This window comes from Lissotriton vulgaris, chromosome 8 (assembly GCF_964263255.1).
Source record: "Lissotriton vulgaris chromosome 8, aLisVul1.2, whole genome shotgun sequence".
Lineage (NCBI taxonomy): Eukaryota > Metazoa > Chordata > Amphibia > Caudata > Salamandridae > Lissotriton > Lissotriton vulgaris.
Genome location: NC_141696.1, coordinates 404902205 through 404920920, shown reverse-complemented (window position 1 = coordinate 404920920; position 18716 = coordinate 404902205). Strand labels below are relative to the sequence as shown.

General features: G+C 41.2%; 1 long non-coding RNA gene across 1 annotated transcript in view; it reads right to left on the bottom strand.

Moving 5' to 3' along the window:
- Positions 1–2917: 2917 nt before the first annotated feature.
- LOC147697089 (uncharacterized) overlaps positions 2918–18716 on the bottom strand; it is a 106437-nt gene continuing 90638 nt past the window's right edge. Inside the window, exons 2-3 of the long non-coding RNA XR_015299139.1 lie at positions 16279–16423; positions 2918–3637 (exon numbers count right to left, since the gene is read on the bottom strand). This is a non-coding gene — a long non-coding RNA (uncharacterized LOC147697089). The remainder of the gene's footprint in view (positions 3638–16278; positions 16424–18716) is intronic.

Here is an 18716-nt window from a genome sequence, read left to right as displayed (position 1 = left end):
ATCATCATAACGTTGAAGGAAATGCATAGGCATTATAAAGGCATTTTGAAAGTCGACTTTAAGGTTAAATTCATATGTTGAATGGGGTTGCCTCGAAAATAACATGTAAGGGAACCCACTTTTTAAATGACAATATGGTTAGAGTAAACAATTTCAATTTGTATTTGTTTGACATGAATTAGTAACAAAGATGCAAACCACAATATTAAGTTTCGATCCATACACAAGCGTTCCTTGAAAGCTTCCAATATAAAAAGATGTTCAGGGTGTCAAATGCCACTGACAGATCAAGAGGAATCAGCAGGCATGACGCAAAGTCGTCAAATACCACGAAGCACTCAAAATTCGAAGAAAAGCAGTGTGTGCTCTGCCGCCTTTTCCGAAGCCCGATTGGCGTGATTGCTCAGAGCACACAGGCGTTGGTATTTACTGAGCACAGCTAAATGCAGGATTCAAGTGTCAGCTAAAGAATTTTAATTAGCTAGAAGTTAGTCATCATCAAGAGGCCAGCAGTGTGAATCTGTCTGATAATAATTACAGCTGTCAATGTCAGAGACTGCAACTATGCAGAAACTCAATCTGCCAGTTTCAAAAAGGCGGAAACAAGTATAAACATTGGCGGTCACTTTAGTGACATTCAGTTTCAGACGGAAAGGGATATGCTTGTTCTTTAGAGCTAGTGCACTCCGCCATCTTTGTATTCATATTATCGCCCATTAAAAGGTATCAAGCTAAAAGAGGTATAGCGCTGGAATCCATGCACCATGAATAGCTGCGCTGGCTCAGGCCACAGCTGAGCGCCTGGTTTTGTTTTTAAATCGTGTAAGCGCATACATTTAACTCAGAATTTCATGCAGTAACTGCAGGTGGCAAGGGTCAGAAGCAGACAGAGGTAAACGCTGTTCTCTGTTTCCGACGTGTGTGTTCTACAGCTCGGTCATTAACTGAGAGAGTGACACGTCTTCGCTTTTGATAGTGCAAACACATAAAACAGGCGCGAGCTCGGATGTTGTCGATAGTGCTCCGGGGACCGTTTTTGATGGGTTCTGCAGGCTCAGAGCAGAGCTCCTATTTTTACCTGTCTGCAGAGTGTAAAGGCAGTTCAGTGAACTTGCTTTTTCTCAGCGATGGTGTGTTATTTTAGATGGCACACCTCAGGAAGAGGCACACCTCGTTCACTGTTTCGGAGGTTCACTCTCTGAAAATGAAGGTCTAACTCGGAGCAATAAAGGGTTAATGGCAGGTCATCTGCTCTGAGGCAGTGAAGCCCATCAAGTGATGGACCCAAGAGCACTAAAAGCACATTGCAGTCATGCTGTCAAGGGCGCTTTTTCGCCATCCAGGATTCAACTATAAATAGAGCCTCTTTTGAGGTTGTTTTGTTCGAAACCATTCTGCTTAATGTTTTACGGCATTCAGCAGTGAAAATAAAGGTCTAAATACGCGTCCATCCTCCTGTTTGTCCATCTTCATCCATCCATAAATGAATTCATCAAACCTCTGTATATCTCTACATTTTCTGCCAGTTCATCCATCACTCTGGTGCCGTACCCTAATATTTAAGTGAGAATATATCTGACATATATTTTGTCAAATGTTTGTAGTGTCATTGGCATTAATAGAAAATCTCCACCCAATGGGACAACATTTTCAAAAATTACATTTAGGGCATGACATCTATTTCAGAAAATACTTTTGTATACACTAGTCTCACATATACATCTCTTTTTACTGCTGATTGAAAACAGACAACCCCCATCAGTGGTTTCACTGTGCAACAAGTCAAACAGATAATGTTTTAACTGTAGGAATACCCTGGGGTTTCATACTGTCCACTGTCATCTCCATCATCTACATGACTCCCCTTGTGGATGTAGTCAAGAATCCCCAATGTGCCTTTGATACACAACCTTACTTGAAAATCTCATGTGCTCCAGATATTCAAGGCCTCAAACCCTATTGCATCTCATCTTCACCTGCATGCCCATCGCCTGGTTCTCCACCTGTAACTCAATGGAAATAAGACAAAATTCCTGTTATTTGCCAAGTATAAGAAGCAAAACATTGTACAATCCTGTTTCAATGATATTAACATTGAGGGCTTCTAACGCTAACGTTCACCAAATACCTATTTACTTTAATTCTACTTGGACACCAACCTCACCCCTAAGATAAGAAGACATTACCAAAAAAACAAAGGTGGTCACGTACCAGCTCTCTTCTAAAAAATGTAAAACAGTTTCCCCTATATAGGGTATGCAGGACTTCGATTTAAGCCCTCAAAATCTTTCATGTGGAAAGAGGCAACTCTCTTCTTCATGGCCTCCCACACTCCACACTAGCACTCCCTAATGGCATTCTCCATGCAGAAGCACATGTCTTCCAGAGCCTGATAAAATATGATCACATCACCCCAACCCTGAGGGAACTGCATTGGCTCACTTTGCCTGCCTGCACAATCTTCAAAACCAATTTTATAATTTAGAAAGCCATCACAAAACGCACCCCGCATATCTTTTAGATAAGCTCACCATCTCTGGTGACTGTTGGCACACCCACAGCCAGGTTGCCATCAGAATGCTAATTAAGAAGCATAGAAAAAGAAAAAACAAGGCATCAGGCCTTTTCCAGGTCTGCACCAAGATTCTGGGACAACATCCCTTATCCATCAGGGCTGCCCCATTGCTGGTCCATTTTAGGAAGGCATTGAAGACACACCTCTTTTAAGACCACTGCATCACAATGCATTATTAATCCTCAGACCAGCTACCTCTACTATCATTTTATCAGTTGGTGTCTATGTATATGTGAAATAAAAAATGAAGAATACAAAAATATATATACATACATAAATTATCCACGGATTCCTTTCGAATCAGGAAAAGGATGACAAGCCACACCACCAGGTACCGGAAAAGTTGTTTATTTCAGGGCATAAACAAGACGCGTTTCGAGCTCACGGGCTCTTGGTCACATGACCACCATTTTTTTAAACCTTATTTAAATAGTGAAAAAATATTAGAAAGGGAAGAAAGTTTTCCGTGTTTACAAACATCACACGGAAACTTTACTTAAAAGTGCAATTTCTAAAGCAAAAATAACTGGTTTAGAGTTACAAATAATGCACACTTCCCAAATGTTTGGTTTTGAATCGTTGTAAATAATAAGTCAATTTACAAATCAGAAAAAATAGCGCACAAAGCGCATCGAGGTATAGTACCCATATGATTCTAATGAGGAGACAGGTTTGGAGAAAGGGAGGAAACGAGAGGAGTGTAATCGTGGTATTTAGGAGTTGAGAATGAGTGGCAGATTATACATCAAATTGATCAAAGATAAGTTAGGGGAGGATGTAAAGCATTGATTAAAAGATTAAGTCACTTGGGTCTAGTGCCCATTGCATCATGCCTCCATATAAATCAATATCAGTCTCATGAGTCTATATAAGACAGTGGATAGCTATAGTCTCTATCTGGTCTAAATCAGGTGAATTAAACTATTCATGAATTTAATAATTTCCCAAGATATTCTATCCCGTGCTCATAGTCGTACTCAGTTATATCTCGTGTAGCAGTAGTGCTCATAACAGTATTCACTATTAGTGGTTTGTTGCTTCTTATCAAGACGAGGTCTAGCACTATAGGGAAAGTAAGAAAAAATGGAAAGAAAATACATTAGTTCAATTGCAAATATAATACATATAGACTGTTAAGACATAATAGCATCTTTCACATCGTTCTCCTCTCTCAACATTTCAACCTGTCTCATTTGCATAATTATTTTAATTAAATGTGAGACTTTATTAACCAAACATTATTAGAATGTAAATCATATTGATTAAAAGACATATTGGAGGTATATGTCATGGAATCAGAGTATCATAAATTATATATACATACATATATACACACATCCATGTTGTGGAAGCGTTTGATCATAAACCTACAAATTATGGAGTAGGGATCTTTTCTCAGGGGATGCAAGCTGTAGGAAAGATTTACTTTTAAGTGTGCGTTTGACAGATGAGATTTAATCATCTTCTAAAGTATGAGAAGCAGAGGCTTTGTCTCAACTTTATGGGGAGTGAGTAGGAGATATTTGTTGTTGTGTCAGTGACAGACTGTTTGAGTAATTCTGAATTCAGGTGTCTCAAGTTGTAAGGAGCCTTTACTCCTGAGACCTCCTTGACTTCCTAAGATAGTAAGCACATTGGTCATATACAGAGGATTCTTGTGATGAATGACTTTATAAGGAAAGCAGTCAATTTTGTGTTTGATCATTACTTCCAAGGCATCAATTATAAATGCCACAGAATTTAGGTATACAGTCACTGGGTTTGAAAATAGCAATTCTGGTCAGTATCTTCTCATCTAAATCCTACAGATATGAGTTACTTAGAATGGGGATTAACCATTAGGAATGAAAATTACCAGATCTGAGTCAGCATGTATTCAGCGATTCCAGGAAGTTTTTTCCTGTACGCAGCAGGTTGTTGTGTGTCAGGTTGGGGGGGTTGGTGCCTGCAACAAGGTTTATCAGACTCCTGGGCTGTTTCTCTCCTATGCTTACAAGCGTGTCTGGAGGTGGCTGGGCTATGCTTGTTCCCGCTGCTCTAGCTGGGATCCACACTTGACTGTACATGGTGTATATCCATTTGGCGAAATTAGGTGTGGTGTTCCCACACCCAGTATTCCCAGAAGCATGAATACCTAGCCAGTTGTTATTCAGCAAAGCGGTATTCACACATGGGATAAAACTACATCTGAACTCTAATTAGTGCCTAAGCATAGCCAGTGAAGTTCTTTTAGGGTCAAGGAACTGCACTCAAACTGTTTCTTGGATGAGACTAATTTAGTTGTAAAGTTAAAAATTCTTTTGAAGAGACAATGTATGAGTGCATGGGTAGATAAATGGGCCTTGCATAGCATGAATATTTCTATCACTGGCATAATGCTAACCCCGATTTTATGCTGTTGCTTATTAACATAATGTGAGCTTCAATTGTGTGCTGTCACCAACTTCTTTTTAATTCTGGTCTTGGTATGTTGGGGGTAACCGTTAACATATTGTAGCATTTTTGCTATGATTGTGCCAATATGTGGACCAAAGCTGTCCTCAGCATCAGTAAAGCAGCACCAAGAGGATAAACACAGTGAGCAAATTGAAAACAAATCCTGAACGTGTCACTATTTATTTTTAGAAAAGTAACTATTTCCACTAACTACTCGAAGCTCAGGAGAGAAAGCTGTAACCAAGTTATGTTGCCATCAGAGGAGCTACTAAAACAGTTGTTTTTATTGAATTATATATATTGATGTTCTATATAGTGGCTAAAAGCCTGAAAGTGTGACAGAAAGCATAGCAGAGCAGAAAGACAGAAATTATATGAATAGGGGGGCATATTATCAAGCCAAGAAAGCGGAGATAAAATTATCTCCCTATTACCTAGCTGCCGCTAACACCAGTTAGCAACAGCTAGTAGGAGATAGCGACCATCTTGGGCCCCACTTTGCATGTCAGTGATATTTATCACTAATGAGATGCAAAGTGGGCGTGCCAAGATGTTAGAGACTGAAAACAGTCGCTAACATCGCTATCTCCTATTACCAACTTTTGGAGATATTCGCGCTAAGTGGGAATATCTCCAAAAGCTAACACCTGCCCTGAGCAGTTCTTAGCCATGTTATCCAATGGGAGGTGGATAACATGGCTAAGAGCATTAGCTCGCTAATGCATGAATATCGCTGACTTTTCAGCGATATTCATGCTTTGCGGCGATTTTTACCGCATTTGCGTTAAACCTTGGTAATACCAAGGTTTATTTGCGGTAAAAAGCGCCGCAGCGCTGCGGTAAATTTTTGTCTCTAACCAAGCAATAGCGATAATTATCGCTATTGCTTGGTAATATGCCCCAGGGTTCCCTTGTTTTGCTCATACCACAACATGTCGAAAAATAGCTCTGTGCATAGCTACAATTTCCTCGACCTACCTTCACCTTCCATAGTTGAGGTACAAAAAACAAAAGGTAGGTAGTATCTCGAACTGAACTGCAATGAGCTACATGATTATGACCTTCCCCCCACCCTGTCACGCATGGAATAGCCTATGACTGTATACGTTGGCAAGGTGATGGCAATGTGTGAGTAGACTGCCATCAACTAAGAATAAGTTTCTAACTGCAGAGACTGTCCTGACTAGCTGAGAACAGCCTGTAAGAAGTGCTAAAACAGCTAGAAACAGAAGGCTGTTTCAGAAATTCTGATTGACTGATACAGACCAATCGGAAGGAGTCACTGTGGTTAAACCCTTCTGATTGGCTGATGGCAGTTCACTTGCAAAAACAACAGGCAGCTTTCACATTGCTAGGACGATTTCACAGTTCAGAGAGTCATGGACATTCTGATCACAAGCAGTTTTCTTGTGTTTGAGGAAGTTATCCTTCCTTTTTTCTACCCTGCTTGCAGATTTTGTCCACAATCTCCTACACTACTGCACTGAAAATGGTGGATTATGTCCCTTTTGCATTTTGAAACAAAGTTGCACATACCTAGTCCTGAGCGTGGCAGCAGAGGATTTTATAGAGGAAAAGATAAAGGCAATGATTTGGAAAAAGTAAATATAGTACATATATGATAAATATACTGTAGTAATAGAAAATAATAGTTTACAAAAATTGCGAATATACCATAGTATATTAAAAGTAGAAAAATGAATACATGAAAATAAAGATATAAGTAAAGTAGAACATGGAATTAAAAAATGTTCTTTGTTGGGGTACACAGTGGTAGAAACAAAAAAGGTAGCTGTCTAGAAGTATAAGGAGTTCAGGCAACTAGAATCCTAACAACAAAATAGGGGCCTGATGGACAAAGGCCTTTGGTGATCACAGACTGCACTGTTTGAAAAATCACAGGCTTTTACATCGCAAAAATGTTTTTCTTTATGTACAATAACCCTTTAATAAGTGTAAACAGTCTTTCAGGCTCATAAAATGACTTTTGCTATCTTTTCCGAAGCACAAATAGTAGAGGGCATGAAAGGTGCATCCCTTCCTATTTCTGGCTTGGAAAATAATGTATCAATTTGCGGTTGTAAACCATTGATAAGGTACTGACCCCCAGAAGCTGATTTGCAAGGGAAAATAGGTGCCTTTAGCGCCCCTCCTCTTTGGGAATCGTGTTGGTAAGCTGGTGGGAAAAGAGAGCCATCCAGGGGGGGCACTACCCTCTCTCCTTGAAGTTTTCAAAACAGAAAACCTTTATCTTTTAAAAGTATCGCTCTTTTCCATTAGGTAACATGCGCTGCTTAAAAAAAAAGAACATTTCCTGTTTGGAATGTGATCACATAGATGGTGGTCAGTTGTGTCTCACAGGCCTCTGTCCCTGTGATTACAGTCAATCACATGGAGTCGCAAATTGTGACCATCCTAATGAATATGAAATTTGACAGGTTATCACAGGGATTCTGCTGGTAAGCCTTCGATGACAGGACGTCAGAATGTAGGGACTGTGCCTCTCTACCACCTCAGTACCTGTCGGCCCCAATCCTGGCTTGCTCATAGTGCCTCACCTGAACTCCTAACTTTCGAAGAGTAGCAGGTGAGTCTGACAAACCTAGCCCATGACCGTCTATTCCCCAAGTGAACTGTGACAATACATCATTACTGTTCATCTCTCACTCATGCATGCCCTTACTAAACAAAAGAAAGACACAAAGAATGTTTACAATACATTTATTGGGCCCCAAAGGTGCCTTACTACTATTACTTCTGCAACCCCCTTCGATTTGGCATTTTGTGAATCAACCTATTAGTACATAGATTGGTTCACGTAAATCTGTTCAATTCACCAAAAATTGGAGGACATGTTGTCACTTCTTTTTGCAGAAGAAATAATAGCACCTCAGGCCCTAAATTAATGGAATCCGGGAAGACATAGGAAAAGCCTACCAGAAGAATAAAACCTACAATTTTTGCTAGAGATTTGGAGAAAAAATGAGCTTTCTAAAAAGTTGGAGAAGCGGCTTGCAGAGGCGAAATAAGTTTTGTGCATCACAGATTGTTTTCTAGGAGGATGCCGCCCATCCACTTCAGTGGCTTTGCAGTAATTATTTATGTAAGAACAGCACTGTGCGCGCATTGGCAGCTGATAAAATACACGGATGTTATTACTAATTTGAACCCCTTCCAAATGTGATTGAAAATAATTACGCTGACCGTCCTTGCATGATTTCGCACTCGGTGGCCTTTTTTGTCTGAAATGAAAAGCTCCAGTGTGTTCTTGTGAAACTCACTTTGGCCTGTGCTGCTGATGCTCATCAAGTTTCAACTTGACGACTGACCAGGAAGTGTGACTGTAATAATTGAGCATGTTTTGTTGGTGTCATGTTGTTCATCCCAGTTAAGATCTGCTGTTCGAGTTTCATTGATGCCAGATGTCATTCCATTTCCCCCCTGTGCACCAATGAAACGTGAACTTTCGACTCCCTGTTGTTTGGGGGGCACAGCAGGTGCGAATGAATTCTCTGGAAGATTGTTATGACTAGCTCTGTTCCCCATTCCTGTATGAGGTGCAAACACGTGATGCGATTTAATGCTCAGTCTCTGCACTTTTAATGAGCTGTCTTTCTTTCCAAAACATATTTCGAAACAATGTTACCCATAAAAGCTGGATGGAACTGTAAGCCTTTTGAAAATGCCGAGGAAAAACAGATCTTTTCATGGAATAGATATTTTATTTTCAATGGTTTCTTAGCCAATGTTTTTCCCAGCAGAATGTGTTGCTTCAGGGGAGCAGGTGTGCAGTTCTAAACTCGGTGAAGAAAACCATTCCACAATCTGAGGTGTCTTGGAGAAATGGATTCTATGAAAGGCACTAATCTGACAGGAATTGCAAAATATTGTAGGTGTGCAGCTAGAGCCACATACGGCTGAAATTCTTGATATTTAATTCATTACTTGCTAGTCATGTGAAATAGAAACCATAGGTCAGATACGCAAAGATGTTTTTTGGTCGCAAGCGCTTCAAGTCAGAGTTTGCAACTGCAAAAACTGCGCTTGGAAATCTACTAAACCCATTTTAGGAGTTTATAACTTTTCAGCAACTCCTAAAACAGCTGTAGAAATGGATAAGAAAAAAATATTTGCAAGGTGTGTGTTGTAGGCGTCCCTTTTAAATAGTAGGTAGACCTTTCACACTTAGGGTGGTCTTACCCCAGAATGTTTGCATTTTGCCATCTTGTTTTTGCTGATTTTGTTTGTTGGCTATAGGACTCTGAGAACTTTACCACTGATAACAATTGCTAAGGTGCATGTGCTTCTCCTTCAAACACGATGACATTGGTGTATACCTGTTTGGCATATTTGATTTACTAGAAAAGTCCCCTGTAAAGTGGTATACCAAGTACACAATCAATCAATCAATCAATCAATCATCGCATTTATATAGCGCGCTACTCACCCAGAGGGTCTCAAGGCGCTGGGGGAGGGGGGTCCGCTACTGCTCGAACAGCCAGGTCTTGAGTTGCTTCCTGAAGGCGAGGTGGTCCTGGGTCAGGCGGAGGTGGGTGGGGAGGGAGTTCCATGTCTTGGCAGGGCCTGTGCTTCAAATGCTGCTAGTGGGCATGCAGCACTAATTGTGCTACCCACATAAGTAGCCTTTCAAACCGGTCCCAGGCCTCCCTCTGTAGTGCCTACGTGTGCAGTTTACTGCCACTTTGACTTGGCATTTAAAACCACATGTCAAGCCTCAAACAACCCTTTTATGGCATATATGTCACTCTTAAGGTAGGCCCAAATTAACCCTACAGACACGCTGCCATGTAATTAAAAGGTAGGACATGTGTGTTTAACCTTGACATGTCCTGGTATTGACCAACAATCTATTTCGGTTTTCACAAATGTGAGGCCTACGTCTCTCCTAGGTCGGCATTGAGAATTCCTTAATACTCTTTTAAGCTGTAATTCCTGATCAGAGGTGAGTAGCTTTATCATGTTTGATATGTTTGGATGGTCATAATAAATAATCCCTACTGGTGAGATTGGATTTACCATTACTAATTTAGAAATGCCTCTTTTAGAAAGTAGAAATATGAGCCTGAGGAAAGCCCTGAGATACTAGAGGCACAACAGATGGGTCATGGGCCTTTTAAATGTAATCACAAGTAAATCAGCTCAGGGCTTTCCTCTGGCTCATATTTATGCTGTTGGTACTTTCAAGGGAGCAGGGCACGCATCCTCACAACAAGAGAGCACGCTAAACTCATTTAACAGTGAAGAACTTTTAGACAGATATTATCTGAACCGTGGTGTGCAGATCCACCCTCTACATCTTTTAGAAAGTAGACATTTCTCTGCACTTACTGCTATGTGTGCTTGACATCCTGTCTCCAATACACATCTGAGGGGGGTGACTGCTACACTTTGTGGATTCCCTCTAGACAGCCACAACACATGAAGAATATATGTGTTTGAGTGACCATCTGCATGCAACTGCATTCTGATGGCCTTGCTTGAGCAGGATGGCAGAGAGGGGCTAAAACTTCACTTGAATAGACTTTGTCCTGTCCCCACCCAAAGGACTGATTACCCCCGCAGATAACCTGGCAGACAGGAATGGGTTAAAAATGGATCCTTGTGCACTTCAGAGGGCTGCTTTGAGGTCAACTACATCAAATGCACTTTGGGGTATAAGAACTGGGTCTCTGACCCCCTAAAATGAAACACTTCTTGATCTGGAACTGAACCTCTGTCAGAAGGACTACTGTGCTGCTTAAAGGACTCATCCTTGGACTGCAGACTTGGAAGGCCTGCTTTTCTCTTGTGTTGCCATGATGCTTTCTAACTCAGCTGAAGGAGAGCTGGGTTACAAGTGATCTCCAAGGCCTTGTTACCTTGCCTCCTGTGGCTTGAGACTCAGGGATATCAAACTATCTACCCCTGCCCTTGTGCCTGGCTCATTGGGCGTGGCCAAGACACTTGCAACATGGATTTAGATGTATTTCCTGTCTATGTGTAACAAAACCAGCCCATGAATCTGGTTACAGGAGTAAAATAGGTGCATCGCAGTGGAACCAGCACTTTGCCTCCAAAGATGGATGCATCGAACAGCGTATCACTGCTGCTGCAGCTTGGTGAGATCAACTCCCCTAGACTGCGTAGCAGAATCTGGTACATCACTTGACACCTCTCGACTCCGGCACCCGTCATCGGAACTGACGCATCGCCTTCACTGAGTGAGGAATATCGATGCATCGTGTTGTTTACAACTAGAAAAGGCAGTTTGTTCACGGGACCTGCATGGGCCCTCTAGCCTGCTGGTGCTCCATCACGGTTGGCCCGAAATTTGACTTTGCCTCAGTCCATCATGACCTAAAGTAACCTTTTAGTGCTCATTGCTTTTAAGAGCTCTACTGCATTGATTATTTAAAAAATTTAATATTTTAAATTCTATATATTATATTTGTGTTCTTTTGGTCTTGTTTTGTTCAGAATATCATAGCCTATTTTTCTAAAACCTGTGTGGAGTCTTTTTGTGGTGCATTTATTGTGTTACTGTTTGTGTGTGTGTTTTACAAATACTTTACAGATTACGTATTTAGATAAGCCTGATTGCTCTGTGCCAAACTACCAGAGGTTGCTCACATTTTATCTTTTAGTGTGTATCTGGCTCACCCTGACTCGAGTGGTGGTTCCTGCTGGGCCTGGGTGTATACCTCAGCCAACCAGGAAACACATTTCTAACAGAGGTTCCTATCCATGCCTATCTATAGATTAAGACTGAAATAGAGTTTGTAAACTATTCAAATGTTCCAGACCCCCAAGTTGATTTAGTAACCCATTAAGGAAGGGGAAGGGGTTTAAAAAGCAACCTATTAGTTCATGGGTCAGTTCTTTTTGTTCAGTTCAGAAACATTTTATTGATCAAATAAAGGGTGTCATTACAATGGGAAAAAGCAGTATAAAATGAAAGTAATAACAAGCAAGTAAAGCAGTGCAATAAAACGAATAATTGCCGAAAACTCCAAATGAACAAGTGAGGCATAAAAAAACCTAAATACAGCAAATAACAGGAAAAATACAGTACAGCAGTTAATGAAGAAAAAGGGAACGCATAGGTCAATCAAGAAGGCTTAGCGACTTCCTGTTGAGTAGGGCACAATTGAAAAGAAAGTTTCGCACATACATCAAGGTATAAAGTGATAGGAAGCCAAAGGTCCAAACGTTTTGTTGCCAAATGAATAGGAAATACAAAAGCAGTATCCAGTCTATGATTATGGCATACATTATACCACCATGCCCTAAAAGAAATGTTTGCAAAATTCTTCCAATTAGCTGTGATCTGTTGGAAAGCAACGGCTATTAGTAAATCAACAATCTTAACATTAAGCTCAACATCATCCCAACATGGAGAAATACTTCCCAAAAAGATGTGGGTAAAAGAAAAGGGAATGTGAGTATGAAAAATCACGTTGATTTGGAACCAAATTTATTTCCAAAAAGCATGATTAATTGTACAAGAAAATAACATGTGAAATAAAGTAGCTTGTGGGGAGGAGCAACACCAACAAACGTCTTAAACTACGGAAAACTGCTTGCTCAGAGTATGTGGAGTAAAAAGCAATCTGTTGTATATGAAGAAAAGAGTTTGGGTTATGTTCGCAGCTCGAGACAATTTACGGAGTTTGGTCCAAATTTTATCCCACAAAGAAATGGGCCAGGAAGTACCAAAGTCAGATTCCCACTGTTCTTCCATCTTGGACCATGGCCTGACAGATTCTACAGCATGAAGATGTTTATAAATGGTAGATGCTTTGGAAGTGGTGTGTAAAATGGAGTGAAGTTGGGAGACAGGGGTGAGATGGGGATGATGGGCCGGGAGTTGTGCGAAGTGAGTGTGGTGCACCATTACTGCCTCGTGAAGCAAGGAATATTTGCGAGCACAAGAAACAGGCAAGTTGAAAGCATGAGTAAGAGTCGGGAAGGAGAGGAAAGTGGAATTGGAAAAGTGCTGAGAAATCCAAATTAAACCCTTCTGCCGCCAAGATTTCCAATAAAAGGGCTTATTATTTATTAATGGATACTTATTAGGCCAAATGGTGGAGTTGAGAAACTCGGTGAGTGTAGCGGGAGGGTCAGGAGTGGAGGATAAGAGCAACCTGGTAGTGAATTTAATTATAGGGGTAGATAATGTGAGCGGTTTGTGTGAGAAAAATAAGTATTCAGCGAAGGAAAAAGGAGAGAGGGAGAGACGCTCAAGCAACACTCATAAAGGAGAGATATCATCCTGGTCACGTAACCAGAAAGAAGCTTGCCGCAGAAGGAAAGCCTTGTGATATGTGGGGAAATCTGGGAAATTAACACCCCCTTCCGATTTAGGATGGATTAATCTAAGAATGGACATTCTGGGCTTCTTATTACTCCAAAGGAAGGTAGAAAGGATTGAGTTGATCTTCCTAAAAGTTTTTGCTGGGATGAGAACTGGGATGTTGGAAATGGTATAAAGAACTATGGGGGACAACATCATCTTAACAGTGTCAAGGCGAGCCCACCAGGACAAATAAAGAAGATGCCATTTTGGATACATTTATTGAGGCAAAGGGAGACTGTGTCTGCGACAAGAGGAGTAAAATGCAAACCTAAGTTTTTAATATGGGAGGGGCTCAAGTGAAATTAGAGTCAGCAAAATCAGGTTGGAAGGTAAATTTTGTTAAGGGTAAGATTTCACATTTGTCGTTATTCAATTTATGGCCAGAAATCAGAGAATAAGTATGGACTTCCTGGAGGAAAGCGGGCATGGAAACAGTAGGGTTAGACATGAAAATTAAAATGTCATCAGCATAGGCAGCAAGTTTGATATGGCAATGGGGAGTCTGAAAACCAGAGATGTCCGGATTCTGACAGAGTTTAGAAATGAATAGTTCTAAAGCTACATTGAAGAGAAACAGGGAAAGGGGACAACCTTGACGAACTCCTCTGGCTAAACTAAAGAAGGAAGAAATCAAACCATTAGCCCAAACTGCAGCCCGAGGGTTAGAATAAAGAAAGGAAATCAATTAAATAAATTTAGGGCCGAAACCAAACCCTTTAAGTGTGTAAAAAAGATACGGCCATTCGACCCTGTCGAATGCTTTCTCAGCATCTAATGCAATTGCTGCCAAGGAATGTTGCATGCGTGGGGATTTAGATAAAACATTAAATAAAAGTCTAGTATTATCAGATATAAAACGTCCTTTAACAAAGCCAGATTGTTCTGGGCCTAGTAAATCTGGTAAAAAAGGGTCTAACCTCGCAGCAAGTGCTTTGGCGAAATATTTGTAGTATATATTAACCAACGATATGGGTCTGTAATTTTTGCAATGTCTAGTATCTTTCCCCTCTTTCGGAATAAGACAAATGTAAGTGTCCGAAAAAGTGCCAGAGGAGTTGCCCAAGGTGACAAATGAGCCTATAAAGTAGTGTAACTTAGGTAAAAGAAAATTGGAAGATTGAAGATAAAACTCAACAGTGAAACCATCGGGTCCGGAAGCCTTATCTTTTTTGAGGTGTTGTAGGGCAGTAAGTAGTTCTTGCTGAGAAATATCAGATTCCAAAAAGGTTAGGTCGAGGGGGAAAGTGTGAGGTGTGCGAATGTCAGAGAAAAAAGAGGATAGGGAAGAAGCAGTGGGATTAGTATCAGAAGAATAAAGATTAGCGTAAAAACGAGAAAATTCAGACAAAATGTCATCATCTTTATGCCTGAGGACAGAGTCATTATCAAAAATAGCTTCAAGGTTTAACTTATTATGCTTAACCTTCAAGAAATTAGCTAAAATTTTCCCAGCCTTATTTTTGCCCCCATAAAATTTCGCACTAGATTTCAACAGATAGAAAGAAGCGTCTTCTGTGGACTGATTATTAAATTTCATTTTAGCATCAACAAGGGCGGTCAAACTGTCTTGAGAGTGAGAGGTATAATAGGAGTGTTCCAGTCTCTTGATGTTGCGGAGAAGATCTCCAATATAATTGCGAGCAACATTCAGTTTCTTAGCTACAAAGCTAATAATGAAGTCCCTTGCCGTAGCTTTGTAAGCGTCCCAAATAGTGTATTTGGGGTCATCCGGGGTATCATTGAACTCAAAGAATTCAGCAGAGAAATTGGAAAAGGAAACAATACATTTGGGATCCAAGAGAACAGAATTATTAAAGCGCCATCGCTTAGGCCCCACAGATTTTGATAAAATGTCAATATTAATCGAGACAGGAGCGTGGTCAGATAACAAAATGGGACCGATTTCTGCATTAGTAAGGGTTTGGGAAATGTGGTGAGAAACAAAAATATAATCAATCCGGGATTGTGAATGAAGGGAGTGAGAATAAAAAGTAAACTCCCTAGTGCCAAGCATCAACAAGCTTATGTTGTGAAACTGCCTGCGCAAAAAGCTTATGTGGCTTATTAGGGACAAAGGGAACCCAGGATTGTCTGTCTAAAAAGGGATCAAGAGATTGGTTGCAATCTCCAGCCAGGATGAAGTTATCATCCAAGTATTTGGTAATAGAAGAGGCCATGGTATGCCAAAAAGTAGGATCATAACCTGTGGGAGCATATACATTTAAAAGAGAGAGTGGAACACCCCTCAAAGAGAGTTTGACATAAAGCCATCTACCTTCAGGGTCAGATTCAGTATCAATTAGGGAAAAAGAGAGGGATTTGCGACACAAAATTACCACACCATTTCGTTTCCCATCCCCAGGAGCATAAAAAACTTCACCCACCCAACCTCTTTTAAGTTTAATAGATTCAGCCTGAGACAAATGAGTTTCTTGTAAAAAAGCAAAGTCTACGTTCAATTTAGCAAGGGTGAGTTAAAATTCTTTGTAGCTTAATAGGGAAATGAAGACCTTTAACGTTCCACATAACAATCCGAACAGACATCAAACATAAGAAAACATAAACCAATCACAGATACGAAGACCAAATGGGAAAGACCAAAAGGAGTGAAAGAGCATAATGATTAAAGATAAATATTGGAGAAATAGCACAGAAGAGAAGAAAAAACATGCAAAAAACGCACTGCAAATTGAAAAAAAAAGGAAAAAAGTGTAAAAAAGAGAAAAGGAGAGATCAAAGTTGTAAAGTAGGATGAGGGGCGCATAACCCACAATTACAGTGTAAAGACAAATGATCGGGTGAAGGTAATAGTAGAGAAGCAAAATAAAAAGAACAGAGGATGACACTGGAGAGAAAGGAACGGAAGTAAACATCAGAAAAAGGATAAAGATCAATAAAAAGGAAAACATACCTACAAACCGGGGTAGGTAAATGAAGAGGACCAGGAACAAAAATGAGGATGAAGGGAGGGAGGGGTGGAACCACATCGAACAGGCTGGACCTCCAAGGTCAGCGAGACGCACAACCGAAGGAACCCACGGAACGAGGTGGTAAGTCTGCGGAAAACATAAGGAAATGAAAAAGTTAGAATGCCAAACAATGGACAATGGAAAAACCAACAGAGTCGAAGTCGACAAAACCAACATGAAATAACAATAAAATCTACAGTAGTATCAGAATAGAGATAGCGAGAGAAAAGCGAAGAGTCCGGAAAAAGGAATGCAAAAGAGGCAATATAACTTCAAGAATGGAGCAGAAAATCTACATTAAGACCTCAAGAAGTAAGATGATTGGAGGAATAAGCACCAAGCAAAAAGAGTGCAGGGGAGACAAATAGTAACAGTAAAGAAGAATGAAAACAGAGGAATCAAGGAGGAACAGAAGAGGAAGACTCAGAATGATCCATGGCAGGTGATCTGCAGGAATTCAGGAAGCTGCGAAGGCAAACTGGATCCTCGTAGGTCGTCGTTTTGTTGTTGTATGTGACCTCAAAAAGGCACGGATGAAAGAGACCGTATCTGGCCCCAATGGAACGAAGGTCAGGTCTCATGTCCAAAAAAGCTTTGTGTCGAGCTGCAGTGGCTTTGGCGTAGTCCTGCGCAAAAAATAAGGAAGAGGCAGACCAGGTGAGTCGAGGGGAGGCTCTAGCAGCTGAAAGAACCTTCAAGAGATCTGTATATTCTAGAAAGTACATGATAACTCCCCTCGGTCTTGAAGTAGGTGAGGGAGAAGATGAACGTCTGCCCAATCTGTGCGCACGTTGGATGTTAAGCATGGTACCTTCCGGCAAATGTAGTAACTTTGGTAAAAAGGACCTGAAAAGGGTGATGGGGTCAGTCCACTCGCAGCCCTCCATAAGGCCGTATATATACGCAGATTGTTACGCCTATTACGATTCTCAAGTTCCTCCACCTGACGCTGAAGAGACAAAAGTTAAACAAAATAGAGCACAAAGTTCCCCAGAAAGGCTGAGATGGAAGAATGTGAATGTGTATAGGGAAAGCCAAGAGGGGGAGGGAAAGAGGGGGAAACCCCTCTTGGGAACTAGAACCCTCACACACCCAGCACGCTAGGTGTCATGCTTCATCATATGGGTCCTGCTCCTCGTCAGACTGGCGCTGCAATGTCGGACGGGCACCCGCGAAGGGGCTCTTTAGCGGAGATCTTTTGTTCCTGCCATATGGTGCATGCGTGTGAGAGGGCAAAAAAGTGTAGTAGTGAGAAGGTGGTGGTGATTAAAAAAGGTTGGTCAGTCCACAAGGATTTTTATTAACGTGGCTGACTCCCTTGGTTAAAATGGTGGGAGGGGAGATAGAGTGCTACGGAAGTTTCAGGCAGAACTATCTACAACCCTCTGGTGTGGTCGACATGTTTCATGCTAAACTAGCAATTCTTCAGGACCATGGTGACTAGTACTACACAGTGAAATATAGAACTTGTATACAACCTTAACTTGGTTGGTCTGTAATGCAGGCCAATTGGTCCTGCTTCGAATAATGCGACCCTGGGGTGATCCCTAAGGTGCCCCGCAGTCTGCTCCTGTGGGACCTGCACAGGGGAGTCAGGGACCCCAACGGCGTGCGGTCTCAGCCTGCAACACCTACCCCCACGTGCATTCCGTGGCGGATCCAGAGCGACTGGTGAGACTGAAGAGACAAAACCTGTGAAGACAAGTGCGACGTTTTGGAGGAAGATTCTTGAAGTGAGGAATCACTTCGTTCCACGGAGGTGACCCTTGCTTCCATTTGCGACCAATTGTCTGTAAGCACCTGTAGCTTAGCATTGGTGTCCTCCATAAATGGGCAAAGAGCCCTGATTTCCTCCAGCAAAAGTTCTACAGAAACGGAGGATAATGGTTTAGTCAGGGAGGGAGGATCTTTTTTTAATCGTTTAGATGTAGCTTTTACCGAGGTTGGTAAGGAGGATTCCATTGCAGGAGATGTGTCTGGAGCAAGAGACTGTTGGGACGCCTCAAATTGAGCACATTTTGAAAATGTCTTGGAGTTTTTAAGCAAAACGCGATCCGAGTTGGTAGAAGTGAAGTGCTGCTTAGGTCTGCCCATGCGAAAGCAAGAAAAAAGAAATGGTGAGGATTCAAAGGCAGGATGAGGGAATGTTGAAGAAGGCAGCACATAAAGCAGAAAAAAACAGTGTTAAAACCACAATGCCATTGAAAAAAGTTGGCAAATGATGTAAAAATAAAGGAAGCACTAGAAAACGCCATCTGCAGGAACCATAAAACACAGTGCAAACACATTTAGCGAGGCGTTAATGAAAAAGAGGAAAAATCGTGGAGATGCGTAAAATGGCCGCCAGACATCTGAGACAGAGTTACCGTAGTCAAAGGAT